This window comes from Theropithecus gelada, chromosome 7a, assembly GCF_003255815.1.
Source record: "Theropithecus gelada isolate Dixy chromosome 7a, Tgel_1.0, whole genome shotgun sequence".
Taxonomy (NCBI): domain Eukaryota; kingdom Metazoa; phylum Chordata; class Mammalia; order Primates; family Cercopithecidae; genus Theropithecus; species Theropithecus gelada.
Window position 1 is genome coordinate 33832068 of NC_037674.1, and position 17298 is coordinate 33849365.

The following is a 17298-nucleotide window of genomic DNA, read 5'->3' on the forward strand; positions in this document are numbered from 1 at the left end:
CCTCACCTCCCATGCATTGAACAGAGTGTATATGTAAGTCCTCCCACCACAACCATCAAGACAGGCACATCTGCCCTTTTTCTCTGTCTTCTTCAGTTCCTTCCGGGTTCTCTCTGGAGGCTTGCTTAGGAGCTGCCCCTGTTTGCAGAGCTCTTCATCAATAGACTGAGTATTTACAGAATAGCGCAGTTTTGATTAAACAGTTCATTTCACTGGAGACTGGGGTGGTGTATTGTGTCTCTGGAGTTATTCTTGGCATCAGCAGCCCTTGCTCTTAGCATCCATTTCTTTACATTTTTAGGTGGTGCATAAGAAGAACTGCAGTGAAACAGATCAGATCGGGGGCAGGTGGGATTTCCTTTTACCTTTCCCCCGCTATTTCTTGGTGGATTTATCCCATTATCTTTGCTGCTATTTGCTCCTTGCTATCTTTTATTCTTCTCTTTTGAAACTGGCTGAGTCAGAAGGAAATAAACAAATGCAAGAGTGTGTGGAAAGAGCATTAGATGGCATGTCCAGCAACTCGGACTCTACATCCAGCATCTAGTTATGTGACTGATTGATGTGTGTTTTAGCTTTTTGGCACCTCAGGTTTTGGGCTGTTTTTTGGTTTTGTTTTTAATCTGTTAAATGAAGTCATTGGTCTAGATTTTTGGTCTCTGAATGTGTGTCAGCCATGGAAACCTTCCCACAAACAGACTCTTCAAGCAGAAAATGATAAAACCTAAAATCAACTTTGGGATGAAACCAGGTGGGCGGGCAGTCAGGAACCCACCCTTTCATCCTCTGTGTCCTCTCCCATCTCCCATAGCAGCCCCCAAAGTAGTTCCACAAGATCCTTGGCCTTGGGATCCTAACGCACAATGTCTAAACCATTAGATGTGCCTATTTAGAAACTCCTTTCCTGCTCTTAAAGTGCTCAGCCCTCTCCCCTACACATAAATTTAGCCTTGCCTCCATGAGAGCAGCGAGGACTAGCCTTCAAAACCCCAGCACACAGAGGTGAGTGTGAGCCCAGCTCTACAGTATACAAGCCCATTGGAAAGCTGCCCCAGACAGAATTTCCTCAGTTGTGTCCTATGGACCATCAGTGCCAGAAATGCTTGGCCAAAAAAGGAAATACGGAGGGTGAGGGCGGCTTGCTTCAAAGTAATTGAGGTTGAGAGCCACTGCATATCATCTGCCCCTACTAGAGATTAAATTCACAGTAGCTTCTTTTCTCGGACCAGCAGGAAGCCTGATTAATGTTGCTTAATACAACATTTCCCAAATTTATTTGGCCACAAAACTCCTTTTTCCCCATAACTCCTATTAATATCACAAGAAACAGTCTGAGATCAGAAAAGGCAATTTTTAAAGACTGAGTTATAAGGCTCGAAATAAATGAGGAATTCTAGAAAAGGAAGGGAAGAGGGACAAGGACCCTGGTTTGGGGTCTGGATGAGGGAGAAACAAGGACCATCCATGATTCCAAAGAAGATCCAGATCTTGCTTGTTGTCTGTTGGTGCCTTTCTATCAGCTCATTCCTAGGGGGCAGACAGAGGCAGGAGGTGCTGGGTTGGTGGCCAGTGGCTCCTGACCACAGGAAGGGTACTGTGGGTGTAAGAAGTGAAGCAGGGCACGTCCCTGCCTCTGTTCTCCCCTTCCTTCTGGCATTGGCTCACTGTGACAAATCCTTCCCTAGGAAGGGCAGAAAATGAATTATCTGTTAAATCAATTCAACAGATAACCCACCTTTGTGCAGGCCTTGTGCTGGGACCACAAAGATGCGTAAGACACGCACACCTTAGAGCCCAGTCACGAAATGGAAAAGTAAACAGCCCCACCCTCGAGGTCTGAACAGGGGACTGGGGAGCACAGAGAGGGGCCCCTCCCCTGACCAGCTGTCAGGAGAACTGTCCACACATTCTGATTCCTCCAAGGTTGAGGGCTAAGGTGTAGGAAGAGGAGAGAGGTTCCAAGCAGAAGGAATTGCAGGAGCAAAGGCACAGAGGCACCCCGTCCTGCGAGCAGCCATGGCCGGAGCCACGTGTCGCGGGATGGAGAGCGTGTGAACAGAGGGGACTGGAAGCAGGATCCTCCCAGGAAGCAGTTGCAGGCGTTCATGCTACAGTGAGTTGCTGATAGTAGGAGGGGAAGAAAGAGGAAGGGGGTGTGGAAGATGACTCAGTGGGGGTGAGCCAGTGCCTGGAAGAGAGGAATGTGTGAGCAGAATGAGGAAGTTAGAAAAGCTGGTTGGAGGTAGGAGGTGGAAAGACAAGTTCAGCCCTCAACAAGTTAAGCAGGTTATGTAAGAAGTCCAGGCATGGATGAGGATGATCATAATCATGACGGGGACGATGACAAAGATGACTAGGAACTCTCTGTCATCTCCCTCTCTCTCTCTCTGTCTCTCTCTTTCTCCTTCCTGGTTGCGGGAGTTTGCAGGGAGGCAGGAGGTTGTGAAGAACAATAATCAGAAGAGAGTTTGTGTGTTCATCAAAAAACACCTGGGGCAGGTAGAGTTGGCGCTAGCTTCTCCATCCATCCCTGACACCCCAGCCCCATTCATCATTAAGCAGAAGACAGGCTGGGCTGGCCCAACTTGGTCCTGTACCCCCACCACCCCAGAACCCCGCTGGTCCATAGTGAGGATCCCTTCTCCTTGACCCTCCTCCTTCCCTGTGACTCGCCTAAGCCTGAGCCTACACCTCCTATCCCAGCCACTGCCTCAGCCTCCTCCACCCCCAGCTTGGGATGAGCCACCTCCCTGGCTGGGTAGCATGGGATGAGCCATCTCCCTGCAGAGGCAGAGAACCAGTGACACTACACACAAACCAAGGCCATGCTGCAAACAGAATAGCAAGGCACCTCCTCTTAGGATGCATTATATTCGGGGTAGATGTTGAATTCTAGTAACACATTCCCTGGGGTGTTTTCAAATCCAAACACACTGGAGCCTTGTTCCAGCCTCCCTGTGGGTGAAGGCCCCCGGGCTCACCTCCAGCCTCAGGCTGGCTCTGACTGCTGCCCTGGTTCCATCCTGGCAAGCGGAACTGAACAGGCCTGACTCCACAGCCCCCAGTGCTGCCGGCTGCAAGCTCTGCTGACTCCAGCCTCAGGCCCCTGCTTACCTGCTTCTAAATCCACATGCTCCTGCTCCTTCCCGCCCCTGCTGGCCTCTCAGAATGCCACTTCTTTCTGCCAAGCTCAGCCATTGCTACGGCCCAGCCCCATCTTTATTGACTTCGGGGCTCTGTCCCCTTGCAGAGCCCGTCTCATTGCCACCCACATCTGGGACAGCAAAAGACTCCTCAATTTCCTCCAAGAGTTCAGTTTCTTCCAAAAAGCTTGGCACATCTTAGCTGCCAGTGTGAACTGTGAGCTCCCAGAGATGCCCGTGGCACTTTCCAACATTCGTCACTTTTGACACATCTAAAATATCCTAGCTCCCAGAGCTGCGTGAGCACCAGCCCAGATGGACTGGCTGCTGGGGAAGCATCGGTCTCTCCAGGGCCTCTGAGAAGCCTTGGGGCAGGAGGGGGATGTCTGACAAAGCTTCCTAACTAAGGAGCCCCACTTCCTCTCGCTTTGGGCACCCCTGCCAAATGAGCGGGCACCTCCATGTTCCAGCAGCCCTTGCTGCCCGGCTTCCAAGCTCCAAGTCAACTTCCTTCCACAGAATTCTCTGCACCTTGGTTCCCGGTGGCTCCAAGTACTTTGCCATCTGCCGAGTCAGTTCTGCCAGAGAGGAAGCAGCCGATGTGGGGAGTTCTCTGTGGGGGCCACCTTTCCTCTCTCAGGTCACCTTTACTCTCAGAAGGAAAATGACCCCCTGACCTATTAAATAGCTGAAATCAAGGGCTACTAGGGCCCAGGTAGGTGAAGGTGCAGCTAAAGGCATGAAGGTCAGCATCTAGCTAGGCAGTCAGGTCAGCCAAGAAGACAGGTGAGGTGAGTGGACCCTTTGGCCCCACAGTCAGAGAGTGAGAGAGCTACTCCCAGAGTTCTCTGGGGCATGAAGGGGCTGCAGGGGTAGGTGAACGGCATCCAGAGAAATAGATATCATGGAAAGTGCAAGCAGGAAACAAGCTGGGATCTTTTTTTTTATTTAAAATTATTTTTCAGGCCAGGCACAGAGGTTCACGCCTATGATCCCAACATTTTGGGAGCCCAAGGCAGGAGGATCACTTGAGGCCAGGAGTTTGAGACCAACTTGAGCAACACAATGAGGCCCTGTCTCTATGGGAAAAAAATAATAATAATTAGCTAGTGGAGGGGGCTAGTGGCATATGCCTGGGATCCCAGCTAGTTGAGAAGCTGAGGAGGGAGGATCGCGTGAGTCCAGGCATTCAAGGCTGCAGTGAGCTATGATCACTGCGCTCCAGCCCAGGCAACAGAGCCAGACCTTGTCTCTAAAAATATAAAGAAATAAAAGAAAAGAAATTATTTTAAGGAAGTAAATACTCGCATGGCTCACAAATTAAAAGAATATAAAATAGAATAGATTTGCAACATCTTACCCCCCTCCCGTGACGTCCATATCCATTCCCTCCTCCCCCTCTCCCACCATGGGTAACCACTTATATTCATCTCATCTGTATCTTTCCAACATTTCTTTATGCAACTGAAAGCCAATATGGAGTTATTTACTTATGCCCCCACCCTTCCCAAAAGGTATCACACTTTAGATACCGTTCTGCACCTTTGGTCACTCAGCAGTACGTTCTAGAAATCTTTTCAAATCAGTAAAGTGTTTCTTTAGTCAAGTTGCAAAGTATTTCATTGAGGGATATGTCCCATTTCAGCTATCTAGACTCTAGATGGACACTTGGGATGTTTCCAGTATTTTACAATTACAGACAATCCCGCAGTGAATGACCTTGTATTAATTTCATTTCATATATGTGCAGATACAGCCACAGGGTAGATTCCCAAGCAGGAAATGCTCAGTACAGAGAAAATGCATTTGTAACTTTCAGAGCTGTTGCCAAATCCCTCTCCGTTGGAGTTGCACCATTTTGCATTCCTGCCAATGTCTCCTTCAAGGTGTGTGGTCACATTTTTTTAATGTTTACCAATCTGAGGGGTGAGACTTGTGTCTCAGTATAGTTTTAATTTGTATTTTTCCTCTTAGGAGTGAGGTTGAGGATCTTCTCGTATGTTAAAAGGCCATTCATATTCCTTTCTCTGTGAAATGGCTCCTCGTGTCCTCGGTTGGCCCATTGTTCTGTAGGTTGCTGGTCTTGTTCTCCTTGATTTCTAGGCATTCTATAGATATCAAGGAGATTCGCCCTTTGTGTTATGAGTTGCAATTATTTTTTCTTGCTTTGTTGTTGATTTTTTGCCTCTACTTAGGGTTTTTTTTTTTTTTTTTTTTTTGAGACGGAGTCTTGCTTTGTCTCCCAGGCTGGAGTGCAGTGGTGTAATCTCGGCTCACTGCAAGCTCCATTCCCCGGGTTCACGCCATTCTCCTGCCTCAGCCTCCCAAGTAGCTGGGACTACAGGCGCCCGCCATGAAGCCCGGCTAATTTTTTGTATTTTTAGTAGAGACGGGGTTTCACTGTGTTAGCCAGGATAGTCTCGATCTCCTGACCTCGTGATCCGCCCGCCTCCGCCTCCCAAAGAGCTGGGATTACAAGCGTGAGCCACTGCGCCCGGCCTTTTTTTTTTTAATTTAGTTGGTCATACAGAAGTTTTTTGTTTGCTTTAATGTAGTCTAATTTAACAACCTTTTACAGCTTCTGAATTTTGAATCGCAGAGGGAGGTTCTTATTCAAAAGGTTATGAAGGAATTAGGCCATATTTTTTTCTGGTAATTTTATGATTCCTATTATTTCATTTAAAAATTGGATTCCTTTGGAGTTTTTCCTGATGTATGATGAGAGGGATGGACCCAACTTATATCTTTTCATCTTTTTCCAGATCTCCCAATACTGTTTTTAAAGTCCATCTTTACTCTATCCTAGCACTTGGAGAAATTAGATTTCCACTGCCCAGAACAACCTGGCCAATAAGTCACTTCTATCAAATACTGAATTCAAACGTATGCATTTGGGTGTTCTGGGTTTCTATTCTGCTTCTTTATCCATGTTCCTATATACACAGCTTGAATTACTGAATCTTTATGGTACATTTTACTATCAAATAGGACACACCTTCCCCCATAGTCCTTTTTAGTTCAGAGCTCCCCTGGCCATTTACTGGCAAGCTGAGCTCTGTCACTGGGGCTCTCCTTGCTCACTGTCATGTTTTATTCTCTTCTCTCCTACAAGGAGGCCAACATATGCCTGTAGGCATCCAACCAGGGAAAGAGGCAAGCACAGCCTGCTCCCCAAACAAGGCAGAGGCAGGGGTGCAAGGCCTTCTGGGAGAGTCCCAGTAGGCCATGTCCATGTACCCCTTTGAGGCCGGTGTTCTGGGGAAAGTCCAAATCGGAGATCTATGTCTTCCTAGAGGTTTGGACTTTGCCCTGATGATTCTCAGCACTGACCTTCTGGTCCATCCAATCTGTTTAAATGAAGGTGATCCCAGATAACCTCAACATAAAGAGTTACCCTGTCTGATATTCTGTCTCCTCATGATTTGTTACTGATCAGGGGCAGAAGAACCCTTCAAGGAGGAAGATGTTATAATAGCAACATCAATCCCTACTTCTACTACCACCAATGCCACCATGGTCACCTTTATTCATTGAGAACCTGCTATATACCAGGCACTGTGGGAGGTACTTTACACGTTTATCTCATTTACTTACAGCCCCATGAGGAAACCATCTGTAAACTTGCCCAGAATTGCGGCTCATTAGTGGCAGAGCCAAGCTTTAGATCCCAGCCTGGTTCCAAAACTCACATTCTTCACCACTGGGCAACTCCTTCTCAGAATGATCCGCCACCCTGTGTTGATGCAAATTCCCAGGCCTCCCAGACCTACTGAATCAGCTGCTCTGGGAATGGCGCCCAGGAGTCTGCATCTCCAGCACATGAATACCTGAGAGCCACTGCTCACAAATGTGGAAAGTTAGGTAATATATCAGCCGGTGAGGATGAGTATTTCCTTAGCAGTGGTGTAAGGGCAGAACCCTGACTGGTGTGTTTTGCAGTCAGACTTTGATTTCCTCATTAGCAGAGAGTGTTAACTGGTAGCCTAGTTTGGCTCCTCAAGGTGCCTGATTCAGACACAGCACCCCACAGCTGAAGCACCCTAGCTGGTAGAGGCAGGGACTCAGCCAAGTAGGCTCCAGAGCTGCTACCTAAGCCCAGTAGATTTCTCCTGCCCAGAACAACCTGGCCATATGGAAGAGGGGAGGCTGAAATCCTCACTCCAAAGAAGGACCTCCTTTTCTTGGCACAAAGGCACCGCGCCAAACCACACAGCTAAGGCAGTGTGCTACCTAAAGCAGGTGCACAGAATTCACAGAGAGGTACCAAATAGGCTGGCAAAGACTTGGTGGATAAGTACCAACAAATATCTGGAAAGAACTACGTTGGGTTGAGACATGAGAAGGAAGAGATCGTGGGCAAGTTTGGAAAGGGAAACAACGCACCGAACGCCAAGCCCTGGACTAGACATTTCAACTTTCATTCATCCTCACTACCACCCACACGAGACGGTCTTCCTATTTCCAACTTAGAAGAAGGAAGTTGAGGCTCCTACTGGTTAAGCAAGCTTCCCAAGGCCACACAGCTAATAAGTATTAAACAACCTAACACAGAGCCAACTGGCTCCAAAACCAGTGTCCCCTGCCGCCACTCCACTACACTGCCTCTGCCATTGCTCCCTATGGCAACCTGGAAATTGCTGGGGTACCTGTCCGTGGTCTGAAGTGAGCCGGCAGCAGTCAACTGGGCCTCCAGATATGGGTAGTGAAGGGAGGGTACAGGTCCAAAAGAATCTTAGGGGAAATAGTGCACATGCCCAGGAAAGTTTTATAGTCTCAGAACGTAGATGTATGGAGAAGTCGAATTCTGGTCCTGGTTTGCTTTTTCAGCCAGTTGTCTGAACCCCTGGCAGTCACTGAACCCTTCCTTATTTCTTCATGAGGAAATTAACATCTCCTAGGATAGGAACAGCTGTGCTGCAGATCTCAGGGTCAAGCAAGTCTCAAAGAAGATGAGAGACACCAAGGGCCTCAGGAAAGCTGAAGGGCTCAGGGTGCATGCTGCAGCCATGACCTCAGCCTCTGTGAATCTAGAGGTGACCATACTGGCCACACTTAAGCTCATCTTCCCCCTGCATTTCATAGTCCTTCCCTCCCATCAGGTACAGCCTTTGATTAAAATTCCCAAGATTATCTGGGGAGCTGGCGGCACCACCCACCAATGGAGTTCATCTGGCTGCCTTTACACCGGTCACCTTATGGCTGGGTGGGTGCTTTCCTATTCTTTGGCCAACACAACACTTTCCAAACTGTGTGACAGTTTATGTACTTGCCTCTACCATAAGACCATGAGCTTTTTGAAAGCATGGTCTGTCTTATTCACTGTTAGGTGTCACAATGTTAAGCACAATCCCTGACACATAATAGGTGCTTAATAAATGTTTGGTGGAACGAATGAATGGATGAATGAATGAATAAAAGAATGAATGGGATCAGGGTGGGCCTTCAGTCTCTAAAAGCATACCCAAGAGCCAACCCTCTCAGTCCCAGGCCCCCACATGGGGAAGCCCTAGGGAGGTTCAGGGACTAGATCAGGCCCATTTCCTCATCAGGAAGCCCCTAAACCTCTGCCCCAAAGAGCACATCCAACATGCTTCAGCCCACACTCCCCACCCACAGTGTACTGCCTATAATCCCAGCTACTCGGGAGGCTGAGGCAGGAGAATCACTTGAACTCGGGAGGCAAAGGTTGCGGTGAGCCGAGACCACGCCATTGCACTCCAGCCTGAGCAACAAGAGCAAAACTCCATCTCCAAAAAAAAAAAAAAAAAAAAGAATAACCTTGGGCTGTTTGGCCAAGTTAATGCTTAATGCTTTCCTCATGCTGCAAGTGTTTATCTTTGCCCAGATTCCAGCTCCAGGGAGGGGAACATTCCTGCAGAACAGCCAGGCGTTCTCAGGTCACCTCTGCTCTCGCTCTCACTTTTCTTTCTGCCTGATTAAGTCTGGCCTAAAAACACGTCTCAGGGGCACATATCTGTCACTCATAATAATCCTATAAGGTAGGTACTACTCTTCGTCTTATTACATAGTTAAGACACAGAGAGGTTAAGTAACTAGCCCAAGGTCACAAGCTAAGAAGGAGCAGAGCTGGGATTTAAGGCAGGCAATCTGGCTCCAGAGCTCAGCTGCCTCTTTTCTTTTCCTAAGACATTGTTTGGCTCTGTCACCTCAGCTGCAGTGTAGTGGCACAATCACTGCTCACTGCAGCCTTGACCTCCCAGGCTCAGGTGATCCTCCCACCTCAACCTCTCAAGTAGCTGGGACTACAGGCATGCACCACCATACCCGGCTAGAGCCCAGGCTCCTAAATGCTTCACAGCACTGTCTTGCTATGCAGTAACAAGCCATGCTCAGGGCATGGGCCCATCTTGAGTCTCTTCCATCCATGGGTTCCGACTGGAAAGGAAGCAGCAATCTTCTCTTCTTTTCACACTGAGTATAAGGCACCCAATTCATCTTCTGGCAGCTGACCTGGAGGAGGGAGTGTCCCTCGTTTTCCTTTTACAGGTACAATCACTGCTTTTCCAGAATGTCCTATAAATGAAATCACACAATTTGTAACCTTTTAAATCTAGCTTCCTTCACTTAGCTTTATGCATTTTAGATGTATCCACGTTTTTGCATGTGTCAGCAATTCATTCCTTTTTCCTGCTGAGTAGTATTCCATTGGATGGATATGCCACAATTTGTTTATCCATTTATCAGTTGACAGATATTTGGGTTGTTTCAGGTTTGGGGTTATTATGAATAAAACTGCCATGAACATTTGAATCTTTATGTGGACATATGTTTCCATTTCTCTTGAGTAAACACTTAAGCTTGGAGTTTACTGGGTCCTATAGTAAGTGTATATTTGCCTTTAAAGAACTTGTCAAACTGTTTTCCAAAGTAAGTGTTTTTTGTTCTCACCAGCAATCTATGAGGAGTTCTACCGGATTTTGTCAGTCTTTTTAATTTTAGCCATTCTAGAGGGAGAGAAGTGATATTCTGTTGAGTTTTAAATTTGCATTTTTCCCATGACTAATGATGTTAAGCACCTTTTCTTGTACATATGTGCCCTTTGTGTATCTTCTTTCAAGGATATCTGTTCAATTCTCTCACCCTACCTTGAACCTGTGAACCTACACAGGGTGGAATGTGCCCATGACCTCGGAAGGACTTTAGGGAGGTAAGCCCCACTTTCCCCAGAGAGGATCCCAGCACAAATGGAAAGCCTTTCTGAACGGCATACTCTTTCATAACCAGATTTCTTAAAAGAAAAAAATCATTCTGATTCTAGCCAGAAGTGCAGTAGAATTTAAGAGAATTTAAGAGAAAAGTTTAGAAGAAAAAAACTTTTTGGCAAGAAAAAAGACTCTAGTTACTTTATTCCCTGGGATCCACAAAAGAAGAAACTGTGACCTCAGGCTACAGTAGCGTGGCGCCAAAATGGACTTTAAAAAAAAAAAGAAAGAAAAAGAAAAACACCAGAATAAATCAGGCATGAAAATAGCTTTCCTTCCATCCCATATCTCATTTTCTTATTTGACAACAAAAATGGTAAAGAGCAACTATAACGACAAAGAACAGGTAAAACAAGAATGGTGGGAAGATGGCAACCTCCAAAAGGTAATAAATTAATTTCGGCAGCCTTAGAACCTAAAGCTATTTGTAAAGAATAGCTAGAAAAGAAACCCACTTGAGACAAACTTAGGAATTTCTTCAGAGTTCAAAACAATATCTTAATAACCTGGAAAATTACCACGGCTTTGCAAAGCACCTCATTCACTCCTTAGGAGTTATTTATACCTTGGGTAATTGAAGTTCAATATTATAGTAAAGTGATGCTAGGGTGTCATAAGAGGTGAAGTAAAATACAAAGATTAGTAACTATTGTGCACATTCAGAAATTGAGACACAGATTATTTTCAAGAAAATAAGTAAATGGGAGGGTAGAGTGTCCAGGTCAGGGCAAAATTCAAGATGGCGGGAGTGGGAGAAACATTCCTCACCATGGCCTTGGGTGGAATCTGCTTATCTCCAAACAAAGGTCAGCAACAGCTAGGAGCTGAATCCGAAAGGTCCAGCAGTGACTAAATTCCCACACGAATGTTTCCATCTTTCCAACATGCAAGAAATTCCGAGGTCACGGGCACATTCCACCCTGTGTAGGTTCAAGGTAGGGTGAGAGAGTTGAACAGATATCCTTAAAAGAAGACACACAAAGGGCACATATGTACAAGAAAAGGTGCTTAACATCATTAGTCATGGGAAAAATGCAAATTTAAAACACAACAGAATATCACTTCTCTCCCTCTAGAATGGCTAAAATTAAAAAGACTGACAAAATCCGGTAGAACTCCTCATAGATTGCTGGTGAGAACAAAAAATACTTACTTTGGAAAACAGTTTGACAAGCTCTTTAAAGGCAAATATACACTTACTATAGGACCCAGTAAATAGGACCCAGTAAACTCTAAGCTTAAGTGTTTACTCAAGAGAAATGGAAACATATGTCCACATAAAGATTCAAATGTTCATGGCAGTTTTATTTATTCAAGGTCATGGGCACATTCCACCAACATTGCCCAGCTACAAATCATTGGCCTGACCACAGCAGCCAGGGACAGAGCTGTGGCTACATTTATCACATAGGATTGTTCCATCCTGAGCGGAGTACATGGCCTAGAGAGTTTTCAGGGCAATTATGAAATTTTGGTCTTCCACAGGACCCTTGCCAGGTCTGGGAATATTTTCAGCAGTGGATGTTTACAAAGCAAAAGCCCACACACACATTAGCAAATTAAATAATGCATGTTGTACGAAAAACCTTGTGAGGGGCATAGCAATACCTGAGGCTTCTTTCTTATGCACTTGTGTGCCCAGCACCAGCCAATACATGGAAAGGGCTCAACAAACACTGAGCTGAGCAACAGCCTCTAGCCCAGGCATCATGGGCGGGAGGCAGATCCTGACTCCAATCAGGCCTCCTATGGTAGAATCCCTGGTTCTCTCCCATGGAAGGTGGCCCACCTCGGTTGCCTGCAGTCACCCATCTGTTGATGTCCTTACCCAAAAGAAAATGAAGTAATTTCTTCTTCTATGGAATATCAGGAGCCCTCAAACCTAGGAGTTGACTAGGAATAGAAAAATCACTTGCTGCAAGAAATACTATTAGAAATGTAATGGCTGGACCCAGCTTCTCCTTCTGACTAATTTTAAGGATTGTTTTCCTGATCTAGGAAGTTACTGTCATACAGAGGACAACCCCAAGCCTCCCTAGTCCCTCAACCCCTTTTCCTGGATACGGGGGCTGAATCCCTTGGTGGATTTGATCACTTACTTCAATTTAATATTCTCCCTCCTAAAACCACAGTATTATCCCCAGATTCTTATCATTGGCATGACTTTACCTCTTCTGAAGACATGAGAAAAGTTCCAATTTCAGAAGATATGCTTGGAGAATGTGCTGCTTCTAGCTCATCCAATATGGAACCAATTTCTTCACTCATAACTAAAGCATATCCTTTCCTCACAGCTTATCTTAGAGTTGCCAGGTTTAAATGAGTCAATACAAATAAGACTTTTGGAAAAGTGCCTGGCACAGAGAAAGCATTCAATATATATTAGCTTTTAAAAATGCTGAAGATCAATTTGAATATATATGTATATATAAAGAGATATAAATAGGATTATACATAAGGAACTGATTCTACTTCTAGGAAACTATTCTAAGAAAATACTAATAGAGGCCGGGCGCGGTGGCTCATGCCTGTAATCCCAGCAGTTTGGGAGACCGAGACGGGTGGATCACGAGGTCAGGAGATCGAGACCATCCTGGCTAACATGGTGAAACCCCGTCTCTACTAAAAATACAAAAAAAAATTAGCCGGGCGTGGTGGCGGGCGTCTGTAGTCCCAGCTACACCGGAGACTGAGGCAGGAGAATGGCCTGAACCCGAGGGACGGAGCTTGCAGGGAACCAAGACTGCGCCATTGCACTCCAGCCTGGGCGACAGAGCGAGACTCCGTCTCAAAAAAAAAAAAAAAAGAAAATACTAATAGATTCAGACAAGTATTTATACATAAAGATTATCATCAGATAATTGTTTATAATAGGGCAAAGAAAACCTTGAAACGGCATAAGTTTTCAACAATAGTGGAATAAGCAAATACATTATGGCACTTTTTCCAAGTATGTTTTGAAGAATTTTGATGCTATGAGAAAATGATAATGGTAAGTGAAGAAGGATTTAAAACCATTTATGTAACATGATCTCAATAATACACACTGCAAATAAATATCTATGGAACAAATATCTCCGTAAGAAAAGATTATGAAGATATACTCCAAATGTTACTTGTGGTTTTTTTCTAAAAATAATATTCTTTATTTTTTCAGCATTTTTCAAATTATACTGATATATATTTTCAGCATATATACAATGAGCATCCCTTAATTCTACAAAAAGCAAAATAAAATATGAAACAGTTAAAACTCTATGGCAACACTATAATTTGAAGGGGGAAAAAAAAGGCTAAGGACCTAGACTAGGCCACTGGGCAGAGAAAGAAGATAATTCTGAGGCTGAGTCCTCAGTATTTGGTGACCTAGTAGAGAGGCAAGAGAGGGCGTGAGCTCTAAGCTTTCTAGCTTGGGCACAGAGATGAATGATGATGTTATGAACCACAATAGGAAACGTAGGAAGAAAGGAAGAAGAATGGGTTGGGAGGAAGGAAAATACATTTAGCTTGGCCTTGCTGAGTCTATAGTGCCCAAAGAGTACCCAGGCAAAGATTCCCAGTTAAAAGCTGGTGACGTGCAAAGCTAAAGCTGTGGGAAGAAACTGCAGTAAAGGTATGAGGATGGGCACAGCAGTGAGTCCTTGAAGACACGGGCTTCCCTTAGGATGCCCAAGTGTTCTATGTGTTCTGGGATTAAGCAACAGACTCTGCTCTCATGGAGGCTCAGACCCTTGGGCTTCAGGGCTCTATTCCTTCCACCCCTCAATGTGACCTGAAGTGGCCCCTGCCTCCCCCAGTCATAGGGACTGCTGCTCAATTATAGTGAAGAATCTCTCATAGGCTTGCTGTGACTTAAATGCTATTTGGTGCTGTGGCTACTGTTTCACTGAAGATTACAGGGCTCTCAGAGTTAACCACATAAAACTTGCTGCTATATATTTGGTAACCTCCTTTTTCCATAACACATAGGGAAACCATCTTGGGTTTCAGGACCAAGAAAGTGTGAGTACCTGGCCACCAGGAATGCTATAACTGACCCTGCTTCCCTCTTTGATACAGTCAACAGGAAGCTCAGAAAAAAATCTGTGGCCCATCTTCAGCAGCCTTATAATATCACATAGTGTACATGTTTGGGTGTTAATATTCACCTTTCTATCTTTATTGTGTTACTGCCCTTACTTTCTCTTTGTCCTAAGTTCTTCAACTATGAATTTTTGCCGACTACTTCAAGTTAAAAATGTTCTTCCATGTCATGCCCACCCATTGATTTTGTTTGTTTCTAACTCTTGAAGTTGCACAAAATAATTCTAGTCTACCTTCTCCACAACAGCCCTTCAACTCTCATGTCATCCACCCAATCTTATTTGTATAGGAACCAGAGCCCCACTTTATTTAACAATTGCTCATGGATATGAGCTCTTAAAGAATCTTTCATCCGTCTAGACCTGACTGATGCTTTATCTTCTGTTGACCTCTTCCCTAAAGCCCCTACTCAGGGCATTCCTCCGCTGCAACACAGCAACCACTTTTAATAGTTGGTTTTCATGCTTGCACCCCCATCCCCCATGGGGCCGGGGACTCCTGAAAGACAGGAGCCACATGCTCTCTTTGCCTCCAACCAGTACCTAGCCAGGGCCTGGGGCATAATACATGCTTAATAAGTGTCTGTTGAGGAAGTGAATAAATGAATGAGCACACACCTCTATACAGTCTGCACAACTTCCTCGCTCATACACATGTTAAAGAGAGCTAAAGCCCCCAGGAAGGGAGAAAAGAGAGGGCCCTGTTCAGTCCAGTTGTTTGCAGGGCTTTCCACGGGACAACTCTTTTCCATGGTGTCTCCTCAACAGCCTCGAAGCCTCAGCCACCTGGGCTGGAGCCTATCTCACAGCTAAATCCAGAGTAAATATACACAAGACAGAATTGGTCCTACGAGGACAACTGGGGTGAATTTCACTGATCAGAAATGCAAGATGCTAGATGCTCCAATTGGTACTTATTCTAACAACACTCTCTTCTCTAGGTGCTAACTACATGTCAGGCATTGTTCTGAGCTCTTTACAAATATCTTATTTAATCCTCATAACAACCTCATAAGATAGGCACTATTTTTATCCCCATTTTATTTTCATATGATCCTCTTAACATTTGAGGCAGCTAAATCGAAGAAAAGTGTAGAGTATCCTAAAACGAAGAAAGGTGTAGTGTTTCAGTCTCTTAATAAAAGAAAATGAGCTACGTTAGGTCCAATGTATAAATGGCTGAAGATTGGGTGCCAGCCTTTGATCTGAGATCTGGATTTGGCAGGACACCTCACCGCTCACTAACATTTACTGAGTACCCACCATTGTGCCCAGTGCTACCGTCCATGAGTTCACTGACAGGCGAAGGAAGAACACACCTGGATAAATAAATCACCCAGCTGCACGGCAAGTGCATTAGGATCAGGGAGGCAGTACGGTGCTGAGAGCAAGAAGGAGTAATCATCTCTGACTAGATGAGAAGGCTTCCTGGAGGCTGTGAAGTCTCAGTTCCATTTTAATGAATGGAGCAGCAGAGAAGAGCAGGAGGTGAAGTGCAAAGGTACTGGCATCCAAAAGGGCATTTGAGAACTGCTGGTAGCAAGAGAACGAAAAGACAGGAGGAGGTGGGGGATGAAGGATCATCATTCAGGTGGTGGCCTTGGCTGCAATACCATGAAGCTGAAAGTCACTAACAGGTATAGTCATTTCTGTTCTAGACTATTTGACCCGCTGTGTGCAGGAGGACGGAGAGACCAAACAGAGAGAGACCAGTTAGGAGGCTGTCGCAATAAACCAAGCAAGATACAGTGTGCATGGGAACTAAGGCACAGGATTCTAGGGATATTTAGGAAGCCTGAAGCTTTGGATTGATGGAGAGGCTGGCATAGCGGTGCAACGTGACACCCCGGCTTCTGACTTAGACAATCAGGAGGGCACCCAGTGAAACCAGGAGGCTAGGTTGGAAGCAGGCTTCCAGGAGTGAGGGCAAGCTGAGACCCTCTATAAGCTCAGAAAAGCCAAACAGGGAGGCAGAAATTTTCTTCATTATCTCAGAAAACTTATTCAAATTCTTGCTCACATCTCCTTTTAATAAAATATGATGCATTTCATTCTGTCATCATAGTGAAAAATCATTGCCCTTTGCTGAGAATTAATAACCTTTTGACTTAATACCCTTCGGGTAGGAAAATTGGTTTCATTAACACCTCCCCTTGCACTTTGTAGGTTCATTATCTCTTGGTCCTGCTGTCCCCTGAAACCAAAAGCCCAAGACATATTATTCGAGAAGCCTGAATGATTTTATGCTCAGAAAGAATGATCAGGGTCCTTAGTAATTGGGCTGAATTGAGTTCACTGACCAAAAAGGTCAGAATGGCCTTCTGTCTGCTCCTCAGCCACAGAGGAGCCCACCTTCTACCAGAAGGAAGGGATGAGAGCTTCCTCTCCCAGCTCTTGGCCTGATTCCTAATCTTGGCAGAAAAGATGCGCTCATCTTGACATGCCACGCCATGGAAACGCGCCACCTCCTCAGGCTCTACCAGGCCTCTTCGCAGAGGTGTCCTTCTCTGGTCCACCACAGAGACAGGACAGTTGTCAGGGTGCCTAGCAGAGTTGGATGGCCACCCACCCCCACTCCAAAGTGGCTCATGGTCATGGTGAGGCTCCCCCAGAAGAGAGGCTGGAAGGCCCTTCAGTCAAACAACAGAAGGTGAGATCTTAAAAACAATCTTCCTCTCCTTTTCCACCTCCCACGGCCTTGGAAAGCCTTCGAATGGATATTCCTCTACTGTTTTCTGCTGCAAACTCTTTAGCAGCAGCAGCAGCCTGGCATCTGGAGCGTGAAGCCCAGACTCTTCAGCATCCCAGGGCCCTCCTTGCTCTGGCCTGCCTGGCCTTGTCTCCTGCCTC

The 17298-nt window shown here is 45.6% G+C and overlaps 1 protein-coding gene and 1 long non-coding RNA gene across 4 annotated transcripts in view; both read left to right on the forward strand.

Annotated features, from left to right (window-relative positions):
- LIPC (lipase C, hepatic type) overlaps positions 1-17298 on the forward strand; it is a 159123-nt gene that overhangs the window by 110178 nt on the left and 31647 nt on the right. The gene's annotated exons all lie outside the window — the stretch shown is intronic.
- On the forward strand, positions 1776-3841 carry LOC112627668. The gene is made up of 2 exons (XR_003120208.1): positions 1776-2113; positions 2422-3841. It is a non-coding gene; the product is annotated as an uncharacterized LOC112627668 (long non-coding RNA).